We start from the raw sequence: 15,628 nt of genomic DNA, 5'->3' as shown, positions 1-15,628 counted from the left end.
TTGTGAACTGTGAGGAGGATAATGCAGAACTTCAAAAAGATATAGGTAGGTAGATGGATGGGCAGACAAGTGACAGATACAATGTAATGCAGACAGTTGTGAAGTGATTCATTTTGGTAGGTAGAACACAGAGAGACAATATAAAATAAAGAATACAATTCCAAAGAGGGTGCAGGAGCAGAAGAACCTGAATGTATGAGTTATTGAAGTTGGCAGGAAGGATGTGAAGATATTTGAGAGAGTGCAGAAAAAAATTATGAGGTTGGTTCAAGGACGAAGAACTTCAGCGAGCTAGATAGATTGGGGAGTTTGGGACTGTTTTCCTTGGAGAAGGGAAGGTTGAGAGGAGATTTGATACAGGTATTCAAGATCATGAGGGACCTGGACAAAGTAGACAGGTAAAAACTATTCCCGTTGGTGGAAGGATCAAGAATGAGAGGTCGCAGATTTAAGACAGTTGGCAAATGAAGCAATGGCGACATGAGGAAAACCCTTTTTATGCAGCAAGTGGTTGGGAACTGGAATGCACTGCCTGAGAATGTGGTGGAGCAGGTTCAATAGAGGCATTCAAGAGGTGCTCAGTGCCTCTGCTCTTTTCTCTCTCCTTGTTTGACCACAGCAGGTATTTTTTTTTTGAAAAGGATACACTTGCCAATTATTACAAACTCAGCTGCTGTTAATACTGGACAAGTCAGATCCTCGAGTGAAACCTGGGTAGATAGATCCTAATTTTGTTTTAGAAACCATTGAGGAAAGTTACTGAACAAATTCACAGGAATCTGCTGATGAATTTTTAATGCAAATAATAGAATATTTTTTAAACAAGAAAAGTGAACTATTTTAGACCAGACAAAAGGTTGGAAAGATCTCAGTACAAACACAAGAAAACAATGCAAATTCTCACTAATCCTTTACCCCAGCAATATCTTTACAGAGACATAAACCAGCAAAGAGTTACCACTAGCTTGACACAAAGACTTCTCGCTTGGGGCAGGTACAGTTGCAAACGGTTTTCTTCCTGCGAATCCCTGAGCATTCACTTAATGTGTCTCACTCAACTCATACCTCTCCTTGAGATGCCAAAAACCACATTCTAAACTCACTGTTTCTTCAACTGCAGAGCAAACAAATTAGTTCCCTCAATTCAGTCTTCAGTAGCACCTCCATGAAACTGATCACTTTGCTGAGTCCCATAACTGATTATTCAGTTAACTACTGTCCCACTAGTTTTCTAGTTCTCTTCTCAGAGGGATTCAAATCCTTACCTTCTCTCTGTGACACACACTGAATTCCACCCTCAACTCCTGTCTTTTCTGTGTCTGTGTCCCTGAATCACAGTTGCTAAGCAATAGTAAAGCTTTTCTACTTTGTGTTTAGTTTTCCAGGATCACTGAACCTTTAACCCCTTTTAGCCCATCTCTTTAACTTCAGGGGTTGTAAAACCTCATTAAAAATGTATATATACAAATAACTTCAAAAGACCCGAAACCCTTTAGTCACAAGTCTATGCAGACACCCAGGTACCAAGATTCATAAACAAAACCTAAATGAAACTAAAAACATTTTACCTTTCTTAAGTCATAAACATATATATATATATTCAACTTAAAATTATGCATTGTTCATAACACATGCCTGCAGAAAATAAATGAAATGGCATCCTTAAGAGGCATTTTCATTTTCTGTTAAACAATCCCCTTTTTAACTATCTCTACCTTAATTATACAGACCTTATCCTCGCAGTAACAATGGGCTGAATTTTCCCAGAATTGCACTAAGTGCGGTAATGGGCGGGTAAAATGGAGTCCTACCCACCAATGAAAATGGCGGGTTTTCACGCCTTATCTTCCTGAGCCCGCCTCATTATATATTCACTGCCCCGAAACATGCTGTTTCCATGGCAGGCGGGCTCTCATTCGCCCACTCGCCATCACCCCACTGTTGCATCATGCTGGCTGTCTTCTTTAAAAGGCAGCTGCCAGCAAAGTGCTCATCGCCACCAGCTCACCACCGCTGCCTGGGGGACATAGCCAGCAAAGGGGAAAAGACTGCAGCCACCTGCTTCAACGATGGGTCCTTTGAGTGACTGCTGGATGCTGTGGAGCCCCGCCAGGATGTGCTCTACCCCCGCTCTGGCCGCAGGATGGGTAGCAATGGCATCAACCCACTTGGGAGGCGGTGGCAGCAGTGGTCAGCGCGAATGCCCTGCAGGGAAGGAGAGCCACCCAGTGCCACAAAAGGATGAATGATCTCCTCCATTCTGCAAAAGTAAGTCACTCTTTTCATCAATCCCAACTCGCACACTAAAAAACCCAGCACGCACTCACAGGGCCCTCCCTCACTCACTACCAGTGCAAGGCACATCACCACTCACCAAAGCTCCTTAGACAGCACCTGCCAAACCCACAACCTCTACCACCTAGAAGGACAAGGGCAGCAGATAGATGGGAACACCACCACCTAGAGGTTCCCCTCTAAGTAACTCACCATCTTGTCTTGGAAATATATCGTTGCTCCTTCACTGTCGCTGGGTCAAAATCCTGGAACTCCCTTCCTAATAGCACTGTGGGTGTACCTACACCACGTGGACTGCAGCGGTTCAAGAAGGCAGCTCACCACCACCTTCTCAAGGGCAACAAGGGATGGGCAATAAATGCTGGTCCAGCCAACAAAGCTCACATCCTTTGAATGAATAAAAAAAAACTCTTTCACACACACACACAGTCATTGTCCTCATCCATTCCATCGACAGTGCTGGTCATTGCTGCCCGAATGTAACGGGCAGGTGCCACAGAGTTATCTCATACTGTTTGTGTACTCTCAGCACCTTTAAGGTGGGGCTGGCCCCCATCACACCAGCATCTGCGAACAATGATGCTGTGCACTGGCTCCTGAAGGGCTGAGGTGCTGAAGGCGGACACAGTACCTCTAAGATGGCCCTGATCATGGAGCAAGTGAGCTGCCCTCAGCCAAACAGAAGTCAGACATTCTCAGAGGCCACGTGAAGATCTATGGAGTTTCCTCACTGCATGTTGTCATCATCCTCCTGCGATCGAACAACTATTAGGGCCTCCACTGCATCTCCATGACAGGAGCATTCTCATAAGATATTGGCACTGTGATAAGCCAGATAGGAGTCAAAAGTTCACAACTGCAATGTGAGGATCTATGGGGACACCTCACTGCATGTCGTCATCATCTTCCCCAAATATGGCAGCTATGAGGACCTCCAGAGTGCACTTGCCTCAACTAGCCAGTGCGAGAGCCTTATCCCCATCGTTGTCACCACCAAGGACCCCCTCACCCTCATCCCCGTCAGTGTCCTCCTCATCGGAGGAGATGTGCAGCTCCTCCATTTCCTCCTCAGCCAGTTCCTCACCTCGTTGCAGTGCCAGGTTGTAAAGGGCACAGCAGATGATGACAATGTGTGACACCCTCTGCGGACTGTATTGCAGGGCTCCACCAGACTGGTCCAGGTACCAGAACCGCATCTTCAGCATTCCAATGGTCTGCTGCACCAAGTTGCGAGCTGCTGCATGAGCCTCATTATAGCGTTGATTTGCTGCAGTCTGAGGCCGCCGCACAGGTGTCATCAGCCATGGCCTCTGCGGGTAGCCCTTGTCCCCAAAGAGCCAACCCTGCAGCCTCTATGGACCCTGGAAGACTGCAGGGATCTGCGAGTGACTCAGGGTGTAGGTGTCGTGCACAATCCCTGGAAACCGTGTGCATACCTGCAGGATGCGTTTCTGGTGGCCATATACCAGCTGCACATTCAGTGAGTGGAAGCCCTTGCGGTTGATGAAGTCCACTGAGTGTAACAATGGAGACCTGAGCGCTACATGAGTGCAGTCAATCGCACCCTGCACCTGTGGGAATCCCGACATCAGGGCGAATCCAATGACCCTTGTATCCTGGCTGTCCCAGACCCAGGTGAAATGCACAAAGTTGTGTGCCATGGAGAAGGTGGCATCTGTGACCTCATGGATGTATTTGTGGGTGGTGGATTGTGAAATCCCGTGGAGGTCACCTGTGGAGCCCTGAAAGGAGCCACTGGCGTAGAAATTGAGCGCCGCAGTCCCTTTCACAGCCACTGGCAGTGGATGCCCTCCCTGTCCCCTTGGCGCCAAGTCCTGCAGTAAGTGGCAGATGTGAGCCATCAAGTCCCTTGGCATGCGCAGTCATCGGTGCTACTGGTTCTCGGTCATCTGCAGGAATGGCAGGCGGCGTCTATAGACCCTGGTTGTCACTAGGCGCCGACCAGCCACAGCTCACTGTCACTCCTAGGCAGCATGTGCGGGAGCCCCTGCGGCCCCTTCTTGATGAGGTTGCTGCTCCTGCCTTTAGGCAGCCAGCTGCCTCAGTCGCTCTCTCCTCTGCCTTCTTCATCTTCTACAGTCTCTGTAGGCCATCAGGCAGACAGCTATGATCCTGATGTGGTCCTCCTGCAGCATGAAAGAGAGAGAGAAGTGGTTATCATGGCTGTACTTAGCACCTTTTCTGGCCCTGTGTGAGCGCCCCTTAATGCTTCCCAAATACTGCTGGTCACCCCTCTGACCAGAGCTGAGTGCACTGCATGGTTGAGACATGGGGAACTCTGGTCCAAATCAGGTTGCTGAGATTGCAAGGAGCCGTAAGCGCCTCCAGCAGTGACTGCTACATGGTCAGCATCAATGGGGAGATTGTACAATGTGTGCAGTTCAACTGCTCCACAGTCCAATAAAGTGATGGTGGTGACGTCCATCTTCATCCAAGAGAATGAGGATGAAGGTATCGAACTCAGGGAGAGAGACTGCAAGGTTCTTGAGCAAATTGACATAGGGAGTGACAAGGTATTGGAGGTATTGGCAGGCTTAAAAGTGGACAAATCTCCAGGTCTGGATGATTTGTGTCCCAGGCTGCTGAGGGAGACTAGGGAGGAGATCGCAGGGGCTCTGACCCAAATTTTTAACTCCTCTCTGGCCACGGGGGGAGGTGCCAGAGGACTGGAGAACAGCTAATGTAGTTCCACTATTTAAGAAGGGTTGTAGGGAGAAGCCAGGGAACTACAGGCCAATGAGTCTCACATCACTGGTAGGGAAACTATTGGAGAAAATTCTGAAGGAGAGAATCTATCTCCGCTTGGAGAGGCAAGGTTTGATCAGGGATAGTCAGCATGGCTTTGTCAGAGGGAGGTCATGCCTAACAAATTTGATCGAATGTTTTGAGGAGGTGACCAGGTGTGTAGATGAGGGTAGTGCAGTTGGTGTAGTTTATATGGATTTCAGCAAAGCCTTTGACAAGTCCCACATGGGAGACTTATAAAGAAGGCAGATGCACATGGGATACAGGGTAATTTGATAAGGTGGATTCAAAATTGGCTTAGTTGTAGGAGACAGAGGGTGATGACAGAAGGCTGCTTTAGTGACTGGAGGCCAGTGTCCAGTGGTGTGCCACAGGGATCTGTGCTGGGTCCCCTATTATTTGTCATTTATATAAATGACATAGATAACAATGTGGGGGTAGGATTAGTAAGTTTGCAGATGACACAAAGATTGGCCGGGTGGTTAACAGTGAAGTTGAGTGTCTTGGGCTACAGGAAGATATAGATGGGATGGTCAAATGGGTAGATAAGTGGCAGATGGAATTTAACTCTGAAAAGTGTGGGGTGATACACTTTGGAAGGAGTAATTTGACAAAGAAGTATTCAATGAATGTCATGGCAGTAGGAAGTTCTGAGGAACAAAGGGACCTTGGCGTGTGTGTCCATAGATCTCTGAAGGCAGAAGAGCATGTTAGTGGGGTGGTGAAAAAGGCAAATGGGATACTTGCCTTTATCAATCAAGGCAAAGATTACAAAAGTAGGGAGGTCATGTTGGAGTTGTATAGAACCTTAGAGACCACAGCTGAAGTCCTATGTGCAGTTCTGGTCACCACATTATAGGAAGGATGTGATTGCACTGGAGGGGTTGCAGAGGAGATTCACCAGGATATTGCCTGGGATGAAACATTTAAGTTATGAAGAGAGGTTGGATAGACTTGGGTTTTTTTCGTTGGAGCAGAGAAGACTGAGGAGCGACCTGATCGAGGTGTACAGATTATGAGAGGCATAGACAGGGTGGATAGGGAGCAGCTGTTCCCCTTAGTTGAAGGGCCAGTCACGAGGGGACATAAGTTCAAGGTGAGGGGCAGGAGGTTTAGGGGGGATCTGAGGAAAAACTTTTTTACCCAGAGGGTAATGACGGTCTGGAATGCGCTGCCTGGAAGGCGGGTTGCCTCACATCCTTTAAAAAGTACCTGGATGAGCACTTGTCATGTCATAACATTCAAGGCTATGGGCCAAGTGCTGGTAAATGAGATTAGGTAGGTAGATCAGGTATTTGTCATGTGTCAGTGCAGACTTGATGGGCCAAAGGGCCTCTTCTGCACTATGTGATTCTGTGACTCAAAGTCTGTACCATGGTGGGGGGGTTGCAAGACTTGGGGGCGGTCGGGGTGCGCAAGGTACAGAGCGCTTGGTGGACCTTTGGTACCTCTGCGTTGCATGCATGGGTTGGCAGGCTCAGAGCCTGATTCCAATCATATCACTGTGGCTAGGCCTGACCTGCCTCAGTTGCAGAAGAATGGTCAGTTTATTCAGGTGTCCCTAATGCGTGGGCACTTCCCTCACTTACTCTGCTCCCCCACCATGGGATGCAATGCCAGAGAAGCACTTGATCGCTCCCTACTCAGCAGTCACCTCCGAGGCTGACCAGCACTTGCCCCCGGACATCCCCACCCCTCAGCAGTCACCTCAGTTTTCCCCACCCCCTGGTGCCCCTGAGGCCTGCAAACAACAGGCAAGCTGTGGAGAACACTACTGCTCACTCACCTCATTTCCTCCAAAGTGAAGACTGCCAAGTGCACGACCCTGTGTGCTGTTGTGAAACATGTCAACGTGCTTGCCTGCTGGTGTAGACAGATGATATGGCAGGGTTCCAAGACCCTGACGGAATGGCCTTTTAATTATATGCTAATGTAAAACAATTAGCTCCCTGCCGACTGACGGTGGGAAATGCTGGCGGGCTGAGCCGAAGATCGCAACCTGCCTTCACACCATCGTGAAGTGGGTCCTGTTATATTTTCCGCGCATGCCACTGATCACACCCGCTGCCAGTGGGCTCAGAAAAGTCCGCTGAATATATTTACATCAAATATACAAGTATATCTGACTTTTCAATAAAAATTATATTTCACACAAGTTCATTCTGATCACAACATTCATATTCCTCCACATTTAAACTCTTGATAAAACATCTGCTAGGATATTATCTCTTCCTGCTACATGAATAATTTTCAAATTATATGATTGCAGCATTAAACTCCAATGAAATAGTCTCAGATTCTTGGTATGAAATTTTTCCACAAAGTTTGGAGGATTATGGTCCCTATAGTCTCTGCAGGGTTATTAGAGATGTAGATTTCAAAATGTTGTAGAACCAACACCAAATTCAAAACAAAAACAGAAACAGAAATACCTGGAAAAACTCAGCAGGTCTGGCAGCATCGGCGGAGAAGAGCACAGTTGACGTTTCGAGTCCTCATGACCCTTCAACAGAACTGAGTAAAAATAGGAAAGGAGTGAAATATAAGCTGGTTTAAGGGGTGGTGGGGGGGTGGCGTTGTTGGGACAAGAAGCCAGTGATAGAATTCAAAGTCACTTTTTTCACAGTTGAATAGGTTAGAAAATAGAGATAGTTTAAATAAGTTATATTTGTATTTGTGTGTGTTAGGAATGAGTTTTAGCTTTAAAGTAAAAGTTTGATTTGTATTTCTGTATTTATGTGTTAAGAAAAGGTAAAGTTGAGTTTTAATTTCACTTTAAAAGGCACCTGCATTTCTAATGACTTTTATGGCTCCTAAAGAGAAGTTAAGCAAACAAGAGTAGAAAAAAACTAGGCTTTTGCCAAGCAACAGAGGTCCAGAGATGTGCCCCCCCCCCCCGCCACCCCACACCCCACAACCCACACACACATACACACACACACACACACACACACACACACACACACACACAACACAAACAGAGAAAGAAACAGCAGTTTTGAGTTCAGTTTTGAAGCCAGCTGCCAGGTAAAATCAGCCTAGAAGGCTCAGATAGCCAGTTCCAAGCTAAAGTTGGTTGAAAATAACTGCCAGAGAGAGACTGGTACGAAGGGGACAGAAAGCTAGTCTGAAGCGAGAGAAGAAAGTCCCCATCTCTAGGGGAGTGGAACAGGAGAAAATCCCAAGTAGACCTCCTAGTCAAAGGAAGAATGGGAACCTGGAAAAGATCCTGTTTTAAGTAAAGAGTGAGGGGCAGAGACAGGCTCCAAGCTTCAAGCTTAAAGGTTCAAGTTGCAGGAAGCAGAGTTAAAGTGATATAAAGGCTTGTGAGAAGTCAGAAGTTCCAAAGAGACAACTGAAGGTCTGTAACTCTTTGCTATGGGGATGTGAAGCACTGGTGTACTGTTGACAACTGAGTCAGTGAGAGAGAGTGCATGGAAGAAAGCTTGAATGCATGTGGTGACCCAGATAAGGGGAACATCAGAAGGAGAGTTTGAAACCCTGGAGATGGACCCCTGCAGAAGGCATCTAAGAGAAAGCATCAGTTTGGGAGAAGACTCCAAAGTGAGTTCTTGGAGAGTGGCGATTGGAAACTCGCTTGTGAAAGATAGAATTCAGTGAGACTGGTTGGCTCACAGTGTGGCAAGTGTCTGGGGGGAGTTGGAGAGAGATCCATAACATCTGTCTGGGGTGACATCTGTCACTTGGTTTCAGAGTGTGTTGTATCTGACCACAGGTCGCCATATGGTTTACATGCACTGTGTACTTACTGTGAACATTAGAGTATAAGATAGTTTTTGTAACTTGTGTTATCCTAACAAATATGTATATATCCGTAAAGGTATATTTGTGGGCGAAGGAGTATTGTAATATAGTTTGTTTTTTTAAAAAATTCATTCATGGGATGTGAGCTTCGCTGGCTGGGCCAGCATTTATTGCCCATCCCTAGTTGCCCTTGAGATGGTGGGGGTGGGCTGTCTTCTTGAACAGCTGCAGTCCATGTGGTGTAGGTACACCCACAGTGCTGTTAGGAAGAGAGTTCCAGGATTTTGACCCAGCGACAGTGAAGGAACGGCAATATATTTCCAAGTCAGGATGGTGTGTGACTTGTAAGGGAACTTCCAGGTGGTGGTGTCCCCATTTATCTGCTGTCCTTGTCCTTCTAGATGGTAGTGGTCATGGGTTTGGAAGGTGCTGTCTAAGGAGCCTTGGTGAATTCCTGCAGTGCGCCTCGTAGATGGTGGTGGAAGGAGTATTTGTGGATGTGGTGCCAATCAAGCGGACTGCTTTGTCCTGGATGGGGTCCAGCTTCTTCAGTGTTGTAGGAGCTGCACTCATCCAGGCTAGTGGGGAGTATTCCATCACATTCCTGACTTGTGCCTTGTAGATAGTGGGCAGGCTTTGAGGAGTCAGGAGAGTTACCCATCGCAGGATTCCTAGCTCTGACCTGCTCTTGTCACCACAGTATTAATATTGCTAATCCAGTTCAGTTTCTGATCAATGGTAACCCCCAGGATGTTGATAGTGGGGGATTCAGTGATGGTAATGCCATTGAACATCAAGGGGCGATGGTTGGATTCTCTCTTGTTGGAGATGGTTATTGCCTGACACTTGTGTGGCGTGAATGTTACTTGATACTTGTCAGCCCAAGCCTGGATATTGTCCAGTTCTTTCTGCATTTGGACATGGATTGCTTCAGTATCTGAGGAGTCATGAATGGTGCTCAACATTGTGCAATCATCAGCGAACATCCCCGCTTCTGACCTTATGATGGAAGGTCATTGTTTCATAAATGTTTATTCTTCTGTTAAAAATTCATCAGCTGACTTCTGTGACTCTGTTCAGTAGCCACTCTGCACTACCTAAACAAACAAAATAAAAGCGAGGATCTATCAAGCTGAGTTCCACCCCAGGTTCAGGCTTGTCCGGTGGTAACCTCAGTTGGGACCTTAACAAATACTTCTGCTGGCAAGAATTCAACCCTCAAGAAAAGTAACTAACTGGCCGTTTGATCCCCATCTCATCCTCCTGTAATAAAACTGCACCAATGTGTACATCGCTGGTGTCAACAGCCAGTTTAAATGGCTTAGTATAATTTGGCACTGCTAAAACTGGTGCGATGGTCAGTACAACTTTCAAGCTGTCTAAGGTACTTTGATGCTCCTTTGTCCACTCAAATGTCTTGCGTTTCTTTCAGAAGCTTTTCAGGGGAGCCACTACAGTGTTGAAATTTGGAACAACTTTCCAATAGAATCCACTCATGCCTATATACTGCAGAGTCTCTTGTTCTGTCTTAGGCACTGAAAAATCCAAATTGCCCCTATTTGTGCTTCTCTAGGTGCTACTTGGTCTGTCCCACAGTGTGGCCCAAATAAGTCACTTTTGCTTTGGCAAATTCACTTTTTGTCAAGTTTATGACAAAATGGCTTGTTGTAACCAATCGAACAATTCATTCAAGTGTTATAAATGTTCCTCCCAGGTTTGGCTGAACACAACCAAATCATCAATATCTTTGACACAGTTGTCTAACCCTTCAATGACCTTGTTGCTTAAGCTTTGAAAACTTGCAGGTGCATTTTTCATTTTGATGGCATGACTTTGCATTGATAATGTCCATTTAGGGTCACAAAAACTCATATTTCTTAGGCCATATGAGTCAATGGAACTTTGCAATATCCCATCAATAAATCAATTTTTGTAACTAACATTGCCTGGACAGACCTCTTAATGCAGTCTTCTAACTGTGGAATTAGATATGAATCCGCCTTTGTTACCCCATTAATGTTGCGATAATGTATACATAATAGCTGCGACCAATCCGGTTTCAGTACCATTACAATAGGTGAACTCAGCTACTGTTACGCAGTTCAATAATGTCATTTTCCATCATGAACTTGATCTCTTCCCTCACTCGGGCTAACTTCTCTGGATTTAGTTTGTAAGGATGTTGCTTTATGGGTAATGCATCCCCTATATTAACATCATGTTTAGCCAAAGATGTTTTCCCTGGCCTATTCACACTAATCAATTCATGAGTTTGTAATGGCTTTTGTAAGTCACCTTGACAGTTTTCTGGGAGATAGCTTAATATTACATCTAACATTTTAAGCACCTCTGTATTATCCAATCTGATTACTGGAGGGTCGACTTTAGAATCCTCTTCTTACAGCTATGGTCCTATGTTCAAGTGATTGCGTTTAAGGCGTTCGTATAATAGCTTGATGGTTCATGTCTAGGGAACCCTCTCAGCTAAGGTTTATTGTCCCAGTGATTTGACTTAGTGGTTTGTCTCTTTCAGTTGAGTACCTCAGATGATAGCCTTGATGTCATGATAATGGGGACAGGATATGTGGTTCACTCATAATGTATATAATGTTATTGGAAATTATTTTTTTTAATAGAGTGTGTTAATTGGATTAAAGCCGGCTAGTCTGGGTGCTTTGATGCATAGAAAGAAGTAGGTTTAAAATGGTAATTAGATAAACATGGGGGCAATTTGCATTTTTAAATAGAGCATTCAAAGACTGGGGGTGAAATCTTGCACCTGGCTAGGAGACACCAAGCAATGTATTTATATTACTAATAAAATTGATACTATGAAAGGGGTTCTAAGGGCCTGGTGATATAATGAAAATTTACATTCAAAGGGAAAGGTTGGGTACAACAGAAGGGAGTTTTGTGTGTGCAGGTCAGAGGCGTATAAGATCTAAGCCTGTAAGCCTACAAAGGAACTAAATTGAAAGGAACCTCATTCTGAACTCGTAAGGTGAAAAATGCTTTGCCTGGTGTCTGATTCAGTCTATTAATTATTGTTGCCTTAGTGGAGATCAATTTGGGAATTTGTTAAAAATTATGATAGTAGTAATTTATAGCCATGTGCATGTGTTTAATTTGTTGTAAATTAATAAATGTCTCATTTAGTTTGATATAAAAATCTCTCGAGAACTGGTGGTCTTATTCCTGAACTTAGAGTTGCAGCTCAAACATACCAATTGAAAATATAGGTTATGACAGATGTTTAAAGATTCCCTCTGGATTTTTAAATAACTCAGCCTTTACAAGCTGCTGTGTCATAACACAGGGATGTAAATTGGGTAGCCATCTATAGTTACGAACTCAAGTCACCTTTAGTCTCTGCTTTTAAAAAGTCTCTGTGCTGAAATTACAATTCAGGCTTCCAGCTGGTGGATTAAAAATACTTATTTCACATGAAGCACATTTTCATGACAGAGGGAAACTTGTAGGTGGTGGTCTCCCTCTGCATCTGCTGCCTTTGTCTTTCTAGGTGATAGAAGTTGTGGGGTTGAATGGTGCTGTTGAAGGAGCCTTGGTGAGTTGTTGCACGGCATCTTATAGATGGGAGATTTAGAAAGTTAACGAGAAAGGACAAGGCAATGATGCAAGATAGTGATACAGGGAATGATAAGCAAAGTGTAACAGGAAGGGACAGAGAATTAATTTGAAGCAAACAAAACAGTGCACCAGCAAATAGGATCAGAATATGAAAAAAAAAGACTTAGTTAAAGGCTCTTTATCAGAATGCATGCAGCATTTGTAACATTTGAGTTGATTCGACAGAAATAAATGAGTATGATACGATAGCCATTGCAGACACATGGTTGCAAGGTGACCAGGCTGGGAACTGAATTTTTTAAAAATGTATTCTTTCACAGGATGTGGATGTCACTGGCTAGGCCAGGCATAATTGCCCATCATTAATTGTTCTTCAGAAAGTGGTGATAAGCCGCCTCCTTGTACCACTGATGTACATGTGCTGCAGGTAAATCCGCAATGCTGTTAGGAATAGAGTTTCAGGATTTTCACCCAGTGACAGTGAGGGAACAACAATATAGTTCCATGTCAGGATGGTGTGTGGCTTAGAGGGGACTTGCAGGTGGTGGCATTCCTATGCATCTGCTGACTTTGTCTTTCTAGGTAGTGGAGGTCATGGGTTTGGAAGGTGTTGTTGAAGGAGCTGTGATGAGTTGCTGCAGTACACCTTGTAGAGGGTATACACTGCGACCATTGTCAGAGGGAGTGAATGTTGAAGTTGGCGGATGGAGTCCCAGTAAAGTAGGCCGTATTGCCCTGGATGGTGTCATGATCAGTAGACATGAAGGAGAAAATATAGCTACGTCACCCTGGCTATTTTATAAAGTTGTTATTTTTATTTTAAAATGGACAAATGGCTGCATTGATAAAATGGCTGCCACTCATCACATGATATTAGGTCTGGAATTTTAAAAAACGGAAAGAGGCTAACACATCGAACCCTTGGAATGTAACACTACTTGCATTGTATAAACATTCCAGCCAAGCCAATAAGGAGGATAGTAGACAAGATGTCTGCAACAGCCAGCCATGGACAAAGGCAGAGCTATTTGTGACTCCTCATCTCCAACCAAAACTGGGCATCCAGGAGGCGCTGGGGACCATCAGCAGCAGTAGAATTATACGCAAACACAATCTGTAACCTCATAACTGACCAACAGAAATACTTGCAAAAACTCAGCAGGTCTGGCAGCATCGGCGGTGAAGAGCACAGTTGACGTTTTGAGTCCTCATGACCCTAGAAGTTGACATAGTTGACTGCTTATTGCGACAGAGATATGAGCACCACATGAGTGCAGTCGATGTTGTGTGCCCTCGTAAAGATGGCATCCGTGACCTCACGGATGCATTTGTAGTTGGAGTCTTGTGATATCCCCACAGGGGTCACCTGTGGAGCCCTGAAAGGAGCCACTGGCATAGAAATTGAGCACCGTGGTCACTTTCACAGCCACTGGCAGTGGATGCCTTCCATGCACCCGTGGCGCCAAATTCAGCAGTAGCTGGCAGATGTGACTGACCAGTTCCCTAGACATGCGGGGTCTTTGGCAACATTGGTTCTTGGTCATCTGCAGGAATGAAAGGCGGTGTCTATAGACCCTGGATCTAGCTCGGCGCCAACAAGCGATGGCTCGCTGTGGCTATTCAGCTGCGTGTGCGGGACCCCCAGCGCCCCTTCTTCCTGAGGGTGCTGCTCCTCCCTCTGCACAGCCAGGCACCTCAGTCGCTCTCGTCTTCATCATCATCACTCTCTATACACCACGAGGCATATAGCTAGGTCACTAGGCTCCATATTCCTGAAGGATGAAAGAAAGAAATGAGTGGGTTAGCTTGAGTGTTCTAAGAACCTTTATTGGTTAACTCTGAAGGCCTCCTAATGCATCCAGAAGAGTGCTGACCACCACTTGGATGGCCAGAGTTTAGTGTGCTGCATGGCTGCCTGAAACCCCGCCCACTCCGCCTGACCGATTGGCAGCCTTGCCCATTGGGCTGCATGCTGTGCTCTCAGCTCAGCTGCAGGCATCCTCCTAACCTGCGCTGCAAGGCTGCACTGTTAGCTTGAACCATGGGGGAGATTTGTCCAAACCTGAGCGACGACATTGCAAAGGGCTGCGAGCCCCTTCACCAATGATTGCTCAAAGGCCAGCTTTAGCAAGGAGATTGTACAACTTGCCTAGTCGTCTAACTATTCTGCAGTCCACTAAAATGCTCATTAATTTGCTGTCTGTGTCCGAGGGTGAAAAGCTCTGGAGCACTTGGTGCACTTTGATGCCCCTGCGTTGTTTGAGTGAGCAGATAACCTAGAGACCCGACTGCATGCATGTCAGTGTGGCTACATCTGAACTATCTGAGCTGCAGAGGAATGGTCACTTTATACAAGGTTTCCCTAATGCAAGGCCACATCCCTCCCCACAACCCCACAGGTGTTTGTGCACTACATTCAACTGCAGAACAGCCCTTGGCCCCGCTCTAACATCCCTCAACCGCAGAACAGCCCTTGGCCCCGCTCCAACATCCCTCAAATGCAGAGCAGCCCTTGCCTCCCCAACTCGCCTCAACCTTGAAGTCCAACAGGTGACCTTCGTGAGCACTGTGCAATGTTACTGTACACTCACTTCTGAGTTCCCCTCAAAGTGCAGCTTATCAAGTGCACGGGGCTTGTATATGCTGTGTGATGATCCAGCGGGGTTGGGGGGGTGGGATTTATTCCAGCAGGCTGGCCTTATAATGATATGCAGATGTATTTCAATGAGGTTCCTGAAGTCCGATGGTGGGAAACTCGGCCCACCATTTGACGACACTGTAAAACCGATTTTTGTCCTTCTCGTCATATTGTCCACTCACACCGCGAAACACACCCGATACCAGCATGCACAGAAAATTCCACCCTTACTTTTTAAATAATTTAATGTTTAAAAGGTTTTTAAGATATTTGAACTTCCAGTTTAATCCCATGTGTACGACCAAATCATTTATTGTGCTGTCTGGAAAATTTTAATGAAAAGTGAATAATTCAGTGCACTTTAATTCCTCATTTGTCTGTGAGAATGCATCAATGTAATTAGGTGCTATCTATGTGATGACACCACTGTTGCTGAAGACCTATAAGTCCCCTTTGCCAGTGTCAGGTTCAAATTATTCCAGAGAGATTGCTATCAAGGAAACAGTAAGTCTCATCATTTCACTGCTGATTGCGAAATCCAAGCAATTATATTTCATCCCTTGATTCCCTAGTTGA

At 45.5% G+C, this 15,628-nt stretch overlaps 1 protein-coding gene across 1 annotated transcript in view; it reads left to right on the top strand.

Moving 5' to 3' along the window:
* Positions 1 to 15,628, top strand: part of lrrc73 (leucine rich repeat containing 73) — a 201,741-nt gene that overhangs the window by 83,068 nt on the left and 103,045 nt on the right. The gene's annotated exons all lie outside the window — the stretch shown is intronic.

This window comes from Carcharodon carcharias, chromosome 5 (assembly GCF_017639515.1).
Source record: "Carcharodon carcharias isolate sCarCar2 chromosome 5, sCarCar2.pri, whole genome shotgun sequence".
Taxonomy (NCBI): domain Eukaryota; kingdom Metazoa; phylum Chordata; class Chondrichthyes; order Lamniformes; family Lamnidae; genus Carcharodon; species Carcharodon carcharias.
The sequence above is the reverse complement of the archived record's forward strand: the minus strand, read 5'-3'. Positions and strand labels throughout refer to the sequence as shown.